The sequence below is a fragment of the Aythya fuligula genome, chromosome 3, assembly GCF_009819795.1.
Source record: "Aythya fuligula isolate bAytFul2 chromosome 3, bAytFul2.pri, whole genome shotgun sequence".
Classification (NCBI taxonomy): Eukaryota; Metazoa; Chordata; class Aves; order Anseriformes; family Anatidae; genus Aythya; species Aythya fuligula.
This window is the reverse complement of record NC_045561.1, coordinates 54,413,065-54,428,134: the sequence shown is the minus strand read 5'-3', so window position 1 is coordinate 54,428,134 and position 15,070 is coordinate 54,413,065. Positions and strand designations below refer to the sequence as shown.

At 41.3% G+C, this 15,070-nt stretch overlaps 1 protein-coding gene across 3 annotated transcripts in view; it reads right to left on the bottom strand.

Annotated features, from left to right (window-relative positions):
• Positions 1 to 15,070, bottom strand: part of ARID1B (AT-rich interaction domain 1B) — a 319,934-nt gene that overhangs the window by 204,400 nt on the left and 100,464 nt on the right. The gene's annotated exons all lie outside the window — the stretch shown is intronic.

Here is a 15,070-nt window from a genome sequence, read left to right as displayed (position 1 = left end):
TTTTTTCCAGGAAAGAATGAGGCAAGGGAAATCCTATTCACTTAATTGTTTGCAGTTCTTTCCCATAAAAGCTAAACAGGGAAAGTACAAAAAAAAAAAAAAAAAAAAAAAAAAAAAGGAAGAAAATTCTATCAAATGAAAGAGAAAGCAAAAAAAAACAAAAAACAACAGTTTTTCAGACTACTGTGTTACTGAACACACATATATCTCCCAGAAAGGCTTTGCTGTTATGTTGAAATCCAACTGCAAATCAAATTGGTTCAATAAAAAAGAAGGATCTGGTACACTGAATGACTCAGCAAGTCAGAGCTCGGGCTAGCTCCCAGGATGGAAGTGCGGGATGACCCGCGCCCCCAGCGTCCTGCCCGCTCTGAGTGCTGCTCTGCTTTGCTACTGCAGCCGTTCCAGAACAACCCACAACCTGGAAGAACAAAAGGACAATCATGGAATGCAGGGGAAAAAAATAAATTACTTTTTCCCTTGGAACCTCAAAAGCTAAGTCATCGGTAATGAAAGCTCACCTTTACCAGCCAGGTCGGTCTGAAATACTGAGTGCAAGAACTTCCACTCATCCAGCCGAATCACTCCCAAACAGTCCAAAACAAACTGTTCCCAGTAGATGGGTTTGCTGGAAATTCAAATCCTCTCAAACAAAATGGGTAAACCGCAGCTGAAAAAGGGTGTTTGTTGAAATGTTCGGTGTTCACAGGGCTGCAATGCACTTCTTGTAATAAAAAAGAGCTGGGGAATATACAAGGACCGTGGCAGACACTAGGATGGCTCAGAACTCCTTCAGGAACTAAATCCATAAATTCACCTCTACCACTACCACAAAGCAAAAAGATCAAATGTACATTATCAGTAGGAGGAACCAACAGGCCATAATGCTTTCTTCTGTTTCTACCAGGAGAGAGCATAACGAGCCACAAAGGAAGAGCAAACATGAGAAAACCCTAGGAGAATCCTTGGATCTGACCTTCTCTCCATATTCTCCCCTCCGTCATCTCTTCTTCTCTTTTTTTTTTTTTTTTTTAAGCTTCTATAAAATCCTTGCTGTACTGCTGACTGCAGAGCACTTACTGAAGAATGCATAATTACATCTCTTTAACCCCTTACTGTCACACAACGTATACAGTGTGTTTGGACCTATTTTTCAAACACACACCCCAAAAAAATGAAGAGAATTTGCACAGCTTAACAGCCCCCCTTCGCCCCCCCCCCAAAAAAATAAATAAATGGTGATACTGCCAAAGATTCTAACCCTTAAACGTTTGACTCTGCATTATTCCACTCCCAGGTGCTCTCTCATGTATTCTTTCCTGCCACGCGTTGCTTCAGTCTGCTCACACACAGCAGAGTCAGTTAAAAGCATGGCCATCACCAAGAAAGGAACATTTCAGGCCCAGCAGCTTGTTTCACTTACTCACTTGCTTTTCTCCATGTGAAGCTTGCAACAGGCCCTTTTCACTTCCAGCATTTCAATCCCTACTCTGGAAGAGCTTGAGAACCTACTCATATGGTGGAGGTAACAAGAACTTCCTGTGGATTTCTCTCCTCATCCAATGCCTGAGTAATAAGCAATTCTTCAAACTCATAAGTAACTTTTAATTTTTATGGTATTGGTGTGAAATCACAGGCTATAGCACTTGCATTTTCCAAAATTCCAGAACTAGCATACTCTGAAACGACATTTTCTCATGTAAGCATTTTTGCAGACTGTATTTGCTGCAGTGTTTCAATGGACAGGAGACATGAACTAACAAGCATACGTGACCACAGTGGCAGTCAGCTGGAAACGATGGGAAAACACATCCTGGCCTAAAAGACTTAAATGAAAAATTTTCCACACACTGTAAGCTACTGAGGAATATTTTTTTTTTCCTGGCCATTTTGTCTGTATTTCCAGCTAGTTAGAGGAATTGCTGGAGGCTAAGGAGTCTGGATACAGACACTACTTACACGTGTAATACTGGTTTCTAAAGGAATTTTTCTTCATTTATGAACTGTTTGCAAATACACTGTTTTCAGCAGGACTTCCGCCTGTGCTGAAGAATGTGATTATAGCTCAGCCAGAAGGCTGCAAGTGTTAACAATGGGAACCGTGCTCGCTGATCACTACAGGTACAGCAGGCACAGATGGAAACGGTAGGTTTACAGACCCTGTCCAAAGAAAGAGGCTCAAAACATCTGTTAATGCAGAGGAGCAGGGTGACAACTGGACAGAATGAACATAAGAATTAATTGGCCTAATCCAAAACTTATGGAAATCAGTGAAAGACTGATTTCAGCAAAGTTTGAACTGGGCCCTCAAGGCATAAGTAGATAGAGGAAAGCAAAGGGGAGTTTACACCAGTTTGGGACTACTGCAGTTGGTGTTAATTGACTGATTTGGAAACAATCCTCTGCACAGAAAAGATGCTACTAGTTTTTAGGCACAGATCTGGATTTTGCTTCCATGTGGTATTTCTCTTTTTAATAGACTCTCCAGTCTGTTCTTTTGATTCCAAATCACTGGTGTAAAAGACTACTATCAGCTACAAATAACCAGTATACCGTTCTCAACTTGTATCTTCTATACGCTCTTCTGTATTGTGCATTATTATAAATAAAACCGAACTGCTTTTTGTTAAAACATTTTATGTAAATTTTTATGGTTCTATGAAGCCAGCAAGGATATGAAAACTTGCATCAATGAATGGCTTAGACAAAAGATTTAAGAAAATGGAGAAACTGAAAATACTAGGAACTCTGGAAAAATCTGAGGAAGGCATAATTTTAAGTTGTTCTGAATTCTGCAAATACAGCACTAAGAAGAACATTGAGTACCTAAATAATTAAAGTTTATCCTCTTTATTGAAACAGTCCATGTTTGAGAATTTGCGCAAGTTTTAATGTTTAATTAAGGGATTTAAACATTGTTTTAAGTGAAAACTCCATGCAACCTTAACTATAGGCCCACTAGGTCACCTCCATAATATATTCATGTTGGGAGATCCAGGACCTAGCTTTTATAGAAGTCAGTTACTACAAACACACAGTTCAAATATCAGTCACAAGCATGTGAAAAATCAATTTACAAGGAGATGAAAAAATAAATGTTCTAGGAGATAGGATATGCTAATGAAAATTAGTGTAGGATGTTTGCTTTTTGTCCACGTCCAGGTTTTGGTTTCACATGCAGCGACTGCTGAGACATGTTTGTTTAGTGATTAAAAAAGAAGAAAGATTAAGCAGCAACTTTGAAAAGCTCTGTGCAGATAAAGATATGCCTGTTTTATAAGCAATTAGTAATTTCTTATTAATGGAATGTAAACTGTTTTCTCTAATTTTCCCAAAATTTGCACATTCAAGGGGAATGCAACTCAAAGGATGAAATTCATATCCATAACGCCAGGAGATGAGAGTAAACCTCCAGTCCAGCCTATTTAATATATTCAGCTGTACAGTACAATATCCACGCAGAGTAGATTAAACATTCTTTAAAAAGTATACACTAAAAAAAAAAACAAAAAAAACTTTTAAAAACACATTATTGCCATGTTCTACAACACTACAAAACACTGACTCCAGGTTAGGCTGTGACACAGCCCATAGCTGCTGTAGGCCAAGAGCAGAGATGGGCTTTGTGCTGGCCTCAGGTGGCCAAGGAGCTAGGGTGACTCTCCATCGTCCATCTATCCCAGAGCCTCCCTGAGGTAGGGAATGGATTTACTTGAGTTGTTCCAACCAGCACTGAGGGTGCGTGTTGGCTTCACACAAAAGAGCTACATGAAAAAACAAATGCAGTGCTTTGAGACACCGAGCGTTGAAGATGGAAGTATTGTTCATATCAACATCACTACACGTTGTTGAAAAAATAAGAAAAGAGACAAAAATTGAGGAACATCTGTTTTTTTCCTGAGATGCGTTTTGAAGTATCTGGGGAAGCAGGATCTGGGCTAGATTCAGACAGACAAAGCAAGGTCCTCTAGGTGCCGGTAAGTACCTCCTTGTAATAACAAATACACAATCCCATACCCAGAACCTAAAAATGAGGGCGCTAGGGGGAATTATGAATGCTAGGCTTGCTTGTTAGCCTCCAAGTTTTTGTACTGGGACTGCGTCTGCAGGGACAACTGAATCCCTGTATCCACAGCATTTGACAGCCCTTGGATATATGCCTCCTACTAGAGACTAAAATGAAAGCTATATTTTAGAGCTCTGGAAAAGCAAAACAAAGCCTGCAGCTTGTGTTTGTAATATTTCTACCTATCTAAATGCACGTCGCCAGCTCTGTGTTAAAGAGGAAGGTGATGGGGGTAAACAGCACATCCCCGGAATTGTTCTGGGGTTTTTGGTCCCAGTTTTTCAGCCAGCCACGAGGTGCTTCTCTTCTGAAGGCTGCTAACAAAACTCTGCATATGCAGAGAAGGGGGTAACGCCATGGAGAGGGGATGAAACGGGCACAGCCATTACAGTGCCCAGCCAAAATACTTGCTTGGTTTGAACCCCTCGCAGCTGCAGCGAGGCTCACGCGTGCTGACTTCAGTGAAACGCCAGAAGCTGAGCAATCTGTGCTGCTTTCCAGAACGCTTCAAAAAAAAATAGTTTAAAAAATCCTTTTCCAGTTTTTAACGTTTTAAATGGGAGCAGTAGGAAGCATTTGAGGCCTCCCTGCGAGTTTGTGAAGATGAAGGAGAGAAGGGGTTAAGTCCCGGCGAACAGAGGAGCAACCGAGCAAATCTGACTACGTGTTTGAAAAAAAGCCCATAAAACGTTACAAGCAAAACAGGAAAGCGGCTGTTAATAATGCATAAACCGAAGGAGGGGAGAGAAGAACAACAAAAAAAAAGCGAAAAGCCTCCGCATTTAACAGCACGAGGCTGGGAGAACGAACTGCGCCCTATCCCCTCAGCCCCTCAGCCGCCGGGCCGGGCCGGGCCGGGCGCGGGGTGCCGGAGGCCATTGCCCGCCCGGTCGCCCTGGCAACGCCGCCGGAGCGCCCGGCTTCAAAGGCGGCGCCGCCATGTCCGCCGGCACGGGGGCAGCCCCGGGGGAAGAGGGGGGACCGGGCCGCCGGGCTCCGGGTTGAGAGTGTAGTGGGGACGCAGCGTGGGGAGAGGGCTGCCGCTCCGGTTCGTGCTGAATTCAAAGAGCCGGGCGACGCGCAAGATGGATTCGGTGGAGGAAAACCCTCGCAGGGAAGGAGAAGGCTTTCAGATGTGCAGATCCGAGCAAAAATGGCCCCAAAATGTTCTCATCCGGCCTGCTTCGCCCAGGCCTCTCAGGGGAGCACGGCTCTGCTTCCCACCCCGCAGCGTTCAAAGCCCCCTAGGTCCCGGGTGCCACAGCAGGAAGCACGCTGCTGGCTCCTTTTCACCACAGGAGCAGCCACGCACAGCCCTTCGTGGCACCGAACCGTGCTCTCCCCATCCACGATGCAACGAGGGGCAGCGGTTAGGTCTGGTCACCCACCTGGTGGGGCTGGGACGGGTGCCTGAACCCAGCCAGCAAACCCAGACGGAGCTGGTGGGACGCATTAAGCAGCCCGATCTGCCCTTGGCTAATCACGAATGCACAAGCTTCGGGGGCTACAAAATCCGGCTTCTGACAAAACTGAGCCCATGGCATCTATTTTAGAGCATGCAGGAATCTGGAGCCTGTGATAAATTCAAACGCACAGAGCTTATGCACAATGTCTTAGTTTAAACAAGGACTGCTTTTCTAGCAAAGTTAAAGACTAAATATAAGAGAAGGGTTGCTTTTTTTTTATAACTGAATAATTTTTTAAAAACCTTCACATAGCTGTTCATGTTTTGTTTCCAAATTACATTTTTCATGGATGTGGGTGGTGAGGAAAAAAAGAGTGTCAGCCTATAGGTGCTTTAATTACATTTCAAACCTGTAGTGTCACTGCACACCGTAAGTGACAGAAGATAGCTCTCACCCTGAGCGGCTAGCTGACTACAGCCCTCTGACCACATCTCCATGGAAATGGAGGTCAAGCAATCAACATTATTATACAGGAGGGGAAAGTTCATTTTCCTGGCAAAAATAAGGTAAAGGTTCCACAGGATTTACTTCAATCTGACCTGTACTGCTGTGAAAACGGGCATTAAAAAGCAGGCACTAGAAACCACTACTCGCTTTTTTTTTTTTTTTTTTTTTTTTTTGACAGGTTCTTCTGTAATCTAACCAGCAAAAGACTAAAGAGCTGAAGTGTTTGTAAGTATATGTAAGAAGTGCCTTTCATGGGATCTGGTATGTGACCTCTGTCTCTTTGCAGCTGAGCAAGGCTGCTCCATGGGCAGCCTAAACAGGCCCTCGCACCCCGTGCTGCAGTCCGACCGCCAAAGAGCCCTCTGGCCAGAGGCAGATGAAGTCTTCCAGAGCCAAAAAAAAAATATCTGTACTTTGTCATACCTCAGAATAGGAACAAAAAGGCTGTTACTGTGATTTCCAACAGGACAAGATGTCTAATGAGCCACACCGGAAGAATCGGCAGTCATTTAAAAACACCAGTATGGTGTATATACAGTCTTCCTAAGCTTTCTGTAAAGGCACAAGCAAAACAAAGGAAAAGAGTGAAGATGGAGGGAAAATGGACTAAGAGAGAATCCAAATGAAGCCACAACTATGAGATTTTACTTATTAAAAAAAAACAAAACAAAACAGATCCTACAATTTTATAGCCCTGTTTCAATAAATCCTGAAGAACTGTGCTGAAAATTGCACTGAAGAACTTTTTTTTCCTACTTTCATGTAGGCATCTAATGATACAATAAACAAAGAGGATGGGGAAAAATTAGGCTTTTATAAAGTTTTCATTAAGCACTATTATTAAAATCTTGACATGGTCTGTAAATTAAACAAGGGAAAGAGAATCTGGAGTTTTTCTTCCATTTCCATTGCAGTATGGTAAGGCTTTCAGTTCACTATAAAAGTCTAAAATGGAGGGATAACACTTGGCGTTGCTATAACCCATAACATAAAAGTTCACTAGGGCTAAGGTGTGCACTTAATCCATACACCACTTTATATACCTATATAATCTTTCAAAGTTATTTTGATTTTACAAGTGAGTCTAAAAATCTCAGATCGCTTTCAGTTCCTTTATTCCCATACTTGTGGAAAGTAAGTACTGGCTACTCTCAAGTTTGCAGTTTAATAAAAAAACAGGAATGCTTCAAACCTCTTTCATTACCTTTTATACAAAAGCTGTTCATCATTTACAGTAATATAGATGTACACACGAGCATACATCTTACAATGCTATGACATGAAATAAGCTTTGTTCTCTTAACTAGGTCCACTGCTGTGTATTCAGCAAACCTTTCTAAAGCTTACAGATGCATAATGTATTATCACATGCAAACATATGAATACATAATCTCATGTATGCTTATCTTTATATTACTTCCCAAACGTTAGCTTCAATAATATAGTGGAAGACACACTGTTAAGAGAATTTTCCTTTTGAGAAGTGAAAAAAAACATGTTCAGTTATAAATTCATGCCACTTAACTAAGATGTGAAATAAATGATCCAGAATGACATATTTTTCTATACTAATGCAGTTATTCAAATGTGCATCAAAATTCAGGTCCTCGTTCTAATTTAGCACAATAAGTCTCATTTCATAGGTTGAGATGATTAAAAGGGTCATCTGCAATTGTTTGCATGGAAGGAAAGAGATCAAAAGCCTAAACACTGCGAGCTGAAAGTACCCTTCTCCTGATGTTACCAGCTTCTCCATCTTGATTTCAACACGTTACGATGTTTCACCCCCTGAAATGACATTGCCAATTCAAAGGGGACCCTCAGTCCTGTGGGACTGGAGCTGTGTTTGGAATTACGGGGAAATGGCACCTACTAATCTGTATGGCATTAACGAAAATTGATGCAGTAAGTTGCAGAGCATCACAGTGCACACAGCATAGACTACAAAAGCCATCGTGAATAGTCTTCTTTATGGGATGACTTCATAGTGAATCTAACGCAGCTCCAGCAAAGGAAGGAAAATTGAAGAGAATTAAGCGTTACAGAAGACGTTAGATTTCCAGAAAGCACATTTGAGAAAAATTTTAATAACACTTTCAAACTTCAGAAAAATAAAGCAAAACATGTGAACGGCCTCACATTACAGGGCCGACTTCACTGGGATTGCAGCATAGTACTACAAAACAAGTAGCACATGACAAACACCTAGCATTTGCACTGTGGCTGTACCCAAATCCCTAGCAATTGTGGATACACCATCAACAGCAGAAAAGCACTGTGAAACCGTAACACTATGAGCGTGAATGCACCAACACCTGCTTGCACAGAAGCGAGCCTCAGATCAAAGCCTAGTCATGTTTTTTTTTTTGGTTTTGTTTTTAAAAGGAGAGTTGCAACAATAGCACCAGAAACCAGCTCATTCCAAGTAAGCAGGGACGGATGGCAGAAGAAAAAGAAAAGGCATCTACTGTTAGGCTTCAGATGTTGCTGGCCGGAATGAGGCACTGTGTTTAGTCAAGGTTATGAAGCTGAGGTCACCTCTCCGGACAGCTGGTGAGCTCAAGTAAAGGAGCCATTCTAGGAGGAAGAAAATATCCTATCTTACAGGAGTACTTGTGGTAAAAATAAAGGGAAAAAAAGGCGCAATTACGGTGTCTCAGGTACTTCCTGAAATGGTATTCCAGTAATACTCTTTTGTCTTACTTTCTGTTTGGCAATCCCAAAGTTCACACAGGCATAAACAAAAAATATGGGCCAGTGAATATATTAAGCTTTGGAATTTATAGCATGCTATCAACTCAAAATTTACAAGTAGCCGAACAGATGAGGCACGCACGCCTTTATACGATTGTGTGTACACACAGTGTGTAAAATATTTCAAAAAAACAAAACCAAATCCAAATATCAACCAATCACACCCCAGGAAATCCAAAGCCCCGGCCATTTTCCAATGAGATTCCCAAATCCACAACCTGAAGGGATCGACTTGGAAACTGAGGCAGGCCAAAAGGACAGCTGGTGCAGCAGGCGGGTACCTCTGGGCCGTGCATGCAGAGCCGCCTGTGCTGCAGCAGCTCCGGGTCCTGCACGTGTCAGTAAGGCGGGGGGCTGCAGCTCACCCCCATGTTGTGCCAGTTGCCCTGCTCTGTGGGTGGCAGCCTCTGGGGAGGGAACAGCTGGAAGGGCAAAAGGCTTCAACCACCCAGACTCGATCTGGTTTCTTTAATTCTTGAGTCAAAATCAATACTGCCTTGGTATTCGGAGGCAAAAAGCACATCGAGGCAATTCCTAATGGCTTCAAAAAAACACTGCAGGAAAAAGCTACTAATACTTTAATATTCCACCTAGGACAATATTGGCCTATTTAAATACAAGTTTTTGCAACATTATCCACTACTGGGATCTATAATCCCTTATCAGGTTTCCCAAGTAAGTTTCACGTAGAGGTCAGACTAAGCATTTCTTTTTGCATTTCTAAATTTTCTTAGATCCTAAATGAGTGATCTTGTTGTTACAGGGATAATGTAACCATTATAAATGCAGAATGTTTTGAGAACTGAAAACTTGATGGAATAACCAAGCTTTTTTTTTTTTTTTACAGTACTTAATGAAATTAGTTTTCATACTTCAATAGCAGCCATAGCACTGTTTTTAATATAAATCTGATCATCCTATCAAGCAAAACCAAGCAATCCCGTAAAGCACAAAACACAAATGATTAACAACAGGACTGTCTCTTCACATTAAAAAGCTTAATTTTTATAGCAAGACTACTAAATTCAATAATCAACTATTTTAGTTTCAGTGTTCCACTTTACCACTACACACAGAGAACAAGCTCAGGACTGCTCTGCACTACCTTGATAGTACTTTTGCCCCAAAATAGGACTTAAAAATGAATATATAGGCTGACTCTATGACGGAATCAGTTTGATCACCTATATAAATGCTGGCCCCCACAAAGTCAAATGTAAAAACGCACGAGCATTGTGTGGGCCAAGATTTTCAATGTCACAAATACACAAAGCTAAGTTCATCCCTCCTATAATATCATGGGGGATATTATTTCAGTGAAGCTGCCCTGAGTTCGGCCCACTGTTCACACCTACTCCAGGGCATACACAGGAGGTCATGTCCAGAACCTGTATGAACGCCAGCACCAATGTTTTGCACCTCAGAAACACTCAAATGCATACACTTTGTATTTCTATACATACGGATTGCATGAGGCTTATTCTAGCAACAGGTTTGTTACATGGAACGGCAAGAAAAGAGAAACAAGCTAGATCAAGCGCGCTTGATCTGGAATTAAAATGACTTGGAGAAAATAGCAACTTTTTCCAACTCCACGCATAACAGCTAAGAAAAGCATTTGAGAAAGCTTAGTCACTTCTTTGCAACTTGAGGCTTTTTTCCTTTTATTCCAGGCTTAAACAAAGTTCAGTGGGGCATCAAACTGCCTCAGTTTTAAATTACAGTCTGTACTTTAAAATAGAATGCATGCACCACATGTTCCTGAAGCTAGAGGGTGGGAGTGTTATTCACTGAAAATTGAAGGCTTGTTGAGTCAATAATCTTCTTTCACAGAGTAACAATTTTCAGCTAAAATTTCTTGACCCAAACAAAGGAAAACAAGATCATTCAGTTATTTTACAACACTGCAGAAAAAGAAAGGAAAGCGGGAAAGAGGCACACCAGTCTTATCCTACTTGGTGCAAAAACAATGGAGAATTTAATTCACAAGTATTACATGTGTTTCCTTCTTGTTCATGGTTTAACATACTCCCAGTTATTTTCAGATGGAGACACAAATAGCACAGAGCTACAGGACACAACTGCTACCACAGCTCTATCAACTGCACACTGCTTTTACCTCCCGTGAGTTACCAGGGATCCATTTACAGATTTTCCCCCTCTTTTTTTCTTAAACCAGAAACAACATCCTGGATTTTAAAATATCACTTTTATTTTAATCCAGTTTTCTACTTCTGCTTACCTTGACATGGTCTGCAAAGTAAGACTGCTGCTGTACCATCTCTCTCTTTATGATCATTTTTCCTTACCAGAGGGGCTACAGTGGTAATTAATGTTTACATCATGGTAGTGCCCACGCCCTCAGCCATGATCAGGGCTTACTGAACTAAGCCCTGTATAAATGTCACCAGAGTCCTTCATCCCAGCAGTTTAACCTCTGAGAAAAGAAGAGGCATCTCCTACTAACTCTTAACTACAGTTACTCAAACTATACTGGAAACTGTTTTCAACTCTTCTTGATGGAGACAATTTTCCAATCTACTCCATATTCTGGACATCAGACAGGGAGTGTGGATTCCCAAACCTTTCCGTGCATTTCCACGTATATGAACAGCATGCTCGCTGTTGCTTTGTGTCACATACAGGTTGCTCCACCTCCATGAAAAGACCCAGTGAAAATGTGATATCAGAATTAATGTGTGAGCACTGACGTCCAAGTGACCTGTCAAAGCAGCAGTTCCCCCCACTCCAGATCCAGCCTTCCACCTCCAACACGGCATGACCTCCAGCAGGGACGATACAACACCCAAGCTAGCTTACAAGGCCGAGGCTGTGATTTCACTACAGCTTACTCTGATCGAGCCGTCCTCTGCCTGTTCAGAGCCCGGTGACTGCTGTGGGGCAGGACTAAGAGCATTGTTTTGCCACCACGTCTCAGCTGATGGGATGACAGCATCTCAAACCCCTCCAGGAAGACCATGCAGTCCTCTAGGACGTGGCTAAAACCAAAGATGTGGCAGTCCCACTCTCCCCTTTCCCTCTGTACCTATACATTCCCATCTTCCCCACCGTGATACCACGGATGCTCACACAATTACAGTGATTCAGTCAAAAACTAACCCAGAAATAAGAAGGGTGATTATTTCTGAGCTAGGCAGTGAGGGTGGAGGAGGTGGTAGGGCACACGGCAGGGCTGCAACCGCCCGGACTTACCACAGCTCAAGAACCTCACCCACAGGTTGCAACAAGAAGAAATCGGCAGAAACCCTCGTTTCAAAAGTCTGGCAACCTTGGGTAGGCCGTCTGACCTCACGCCTCCAACAACCACGCTTGGTGCTGAGCAAAAAAGGACCTTAATAAAGCAAAGTAATGGCAAAAAAAAAAAAAAAACCAATGTCTATCTGAAACTGCTTTCATACTGATGCCAATAAAAAATTAAATTCACCCATGTTTTCCGCCCTTCATTCTATCAATACAATCCAACAAGAACATTTACAAAATTACTCATTAAAGGCAAAACAAAGTATTAGTCTTCACAGACACACACAGCCTATACTGACATAAGCTCCTTTACTGCAACAACAAATTTGCAGATATATCATTTGGAAGGTTTTTCCTGTAAGTCTGTTCTATCTTTGTCACAATAGCAGAAATGTGTATTTGGCTATTATCCCTTAAATCTCAGCAAATATATTCGGTAGTAGCTGTTCTCCAGACAATTGCATTCAGGCTTCTCCCCCTTTATTCCTCCACTCTAAGAGGGAACAGTTTCTGTTTATTACTTCCTTTCCTTCACAGAGTACCTAACTCCCATGTTTTCTCAAAAGCCTGAGATTTCCTTCTAATTGTGACCCCAACAAAAGTGCTTGGAGCACTATTCTGTGCAACTTTTCATTTGGGCTCTCAGTGACTCCACATGGTTAAAGACCTCCAGGTCAAACCTTTCAGATATCAGAGCATTTAGGAGAAGGAAAGCAAGCATTGTATAGAATCTGACAGGCCATTAGAAGTAGCTAATAAAGCCATATTTTGTTTGTAGCCATTTGCTACCAACCCACATTACAAATTTGTCTGCTTTGAACTTTATGGGAACATTCATGCCAGGACTTTTATATACAACGTGTGAAGGAAACGGAACAACTATTGAGCTGTTTAGCTGTGCTTACTGTGACACAAACCTGCTGAAAAAAAAAAAACTCTCCAAAAGGATGACACAAGTCAGCATTCAGTGCTGCAGAAAGTGGCCAGCTCCTCTTCAAATTCATCAAAGGGAAACTCTTTTTTCAAAGCCACATCAGAGAACACCATTCAGCATTTAGTGTTACATCTCTTTTGTTGTTTTTAGACATTCGCATAAGCTCACTATGTAGCTGCTGTGACTTTACACAATGCCCTTAAGAAATAAAAAGATAACGGGCAAATTGTATAAATATCAGAATACCGTGAAACAAAACATAACCAAATTTTATTAAAAGCTTAACACCACTATTACTTGAAGCTTCAATATACAAAGACGGCTTACTGACTACCCTCAAGAACAGCATTATCTCGAAAACAAGTTTAAGAAGCCACATTTAGCATCCCAAACTGACACTAGAGCTAGGAATGCTAAGTGAGGAATAGCGATCAGAGGTTTTCATAAGCAGCTGAAAACTGAACACAGAACTCTTGCTCAAGGGGAGAAAAAACTATTTATATGGTCAAGCTATCCTCACCCCCCAACAGAGCTATTCATGTATTAAAGTCTTCATCATGCTCACCATACTATGAACGTATGGACTATTCCTAATTTCTAAGGCATTTTTCCTTGGAAGTAAGAGGAAGCTTGCTAACATTACGAAAAAACAATGTCACCGTATGTGAAGGGTTACAGCTGTATTAAGATATGGAACAAAAACAAAACACAAAATGGTAATACCTCTCATCCCTGTCCAAACAGCAAGGTTTTTCAGTATGTAAGTGATCTATGGATTAAAGCTTTTCAGTAGTGAAGTGTGTGAATAACAGCATTTAGGACAAACCTACAGTGTAAGCTACATGGCCCAAACGGTTAATATTCACTGTTAATACCACGCCAGCTTACTCATACCTAGAATAATAATGAGCTACTAAATATACCAAACACTTAGGGACACAGATAATACCCAACAGTCTGCTTAGATATCATGATGATGGAGGTAGAACAGAGTATGGATTAAAAGTAGGACAATTGTTTAAGAAAAAACACAGGCAAATTAGAACATTAGCTGATAAATAACTATTTCTATCCATCCTTATAAACACTGTTTATGAAAAGCTGAGGTAAAAAGTCCTTTTAAATATTTCTGCTTTTTGAAGTAGTTAGTTGTTGCCAGAACAGTTCCATGTCCAATAGCTACTATTTTAAAAGTAATTGCTACTGTTCACTTTTGAGACCTGTTCAGAGAAATTAGTCTACTTAAAAAAGGCTTCCCTGCAAAACCGGCAAAATTAATACTAGTTCAAAGCAAATGGATAGCTCTTCTCACACCAGTTTTCATAGCTTCTCCTGAAGCATACATGTTTTAACATCATGTAAAGACAGAATTTGTGGCATATGTACTCTCCTAGGTGCCAAAGAGATAAACATCTTCATGGCATTTTAAAGTTATTACCCTATTTTTAAGGGTTGACAATAGTGCCATGTGTCAGAGGTAAAAATTACAACAGTCTACCAGATTTCACACATACATTCAGTGTCTCAATAAGGTGAACTCTTCAGAGGAATCCCAGTGCTAACTGGAAATGAATACACACTCAGTGAACCGGGGGAAGCATCCTATAGGTTTGCCATACCTATAAGCCAGGGGTCACGTAATTTATGAACAGTTTTCATCTTTCAAGCTGACCGTATTCTGGCTGGTTAAAATTCATGCTGTTTTGCTACCAAAAAACAAGGAAATCCCTAAAACAACAGTAGCATACAGAGACAAGTCCAAAGAGTACTTTGTCCATTACAGTGAAATTAGACCTTTAACAATGCAAGTAGCTGCAGTGTCTTTGCAAATGGTATTAACGTGTGCTGTTTCCCCCACAGCAGAATGCACAGAGCTCAGAAAACTAAGAAAGGCTAGTCCAAAATAATCTTCTAGCCAAACAATCAACCTAGCCAAAGTATCATTACCATTCCCTCTTCTGCACTTCTGACTGTAGTAATAGACCGTAGCAGAATTAACATGTCAAACTCGTTATTTATGCTCAGGGTTTGGAACAAACATCTCATGGTGGCAGTGTTCTAAATCAAAATACACTGAAATCCTTAGAAAAGGGCACAGAAAAAAGCCTCTTTCTCACCAGATTGTTTTGTGCAAGTACAGAA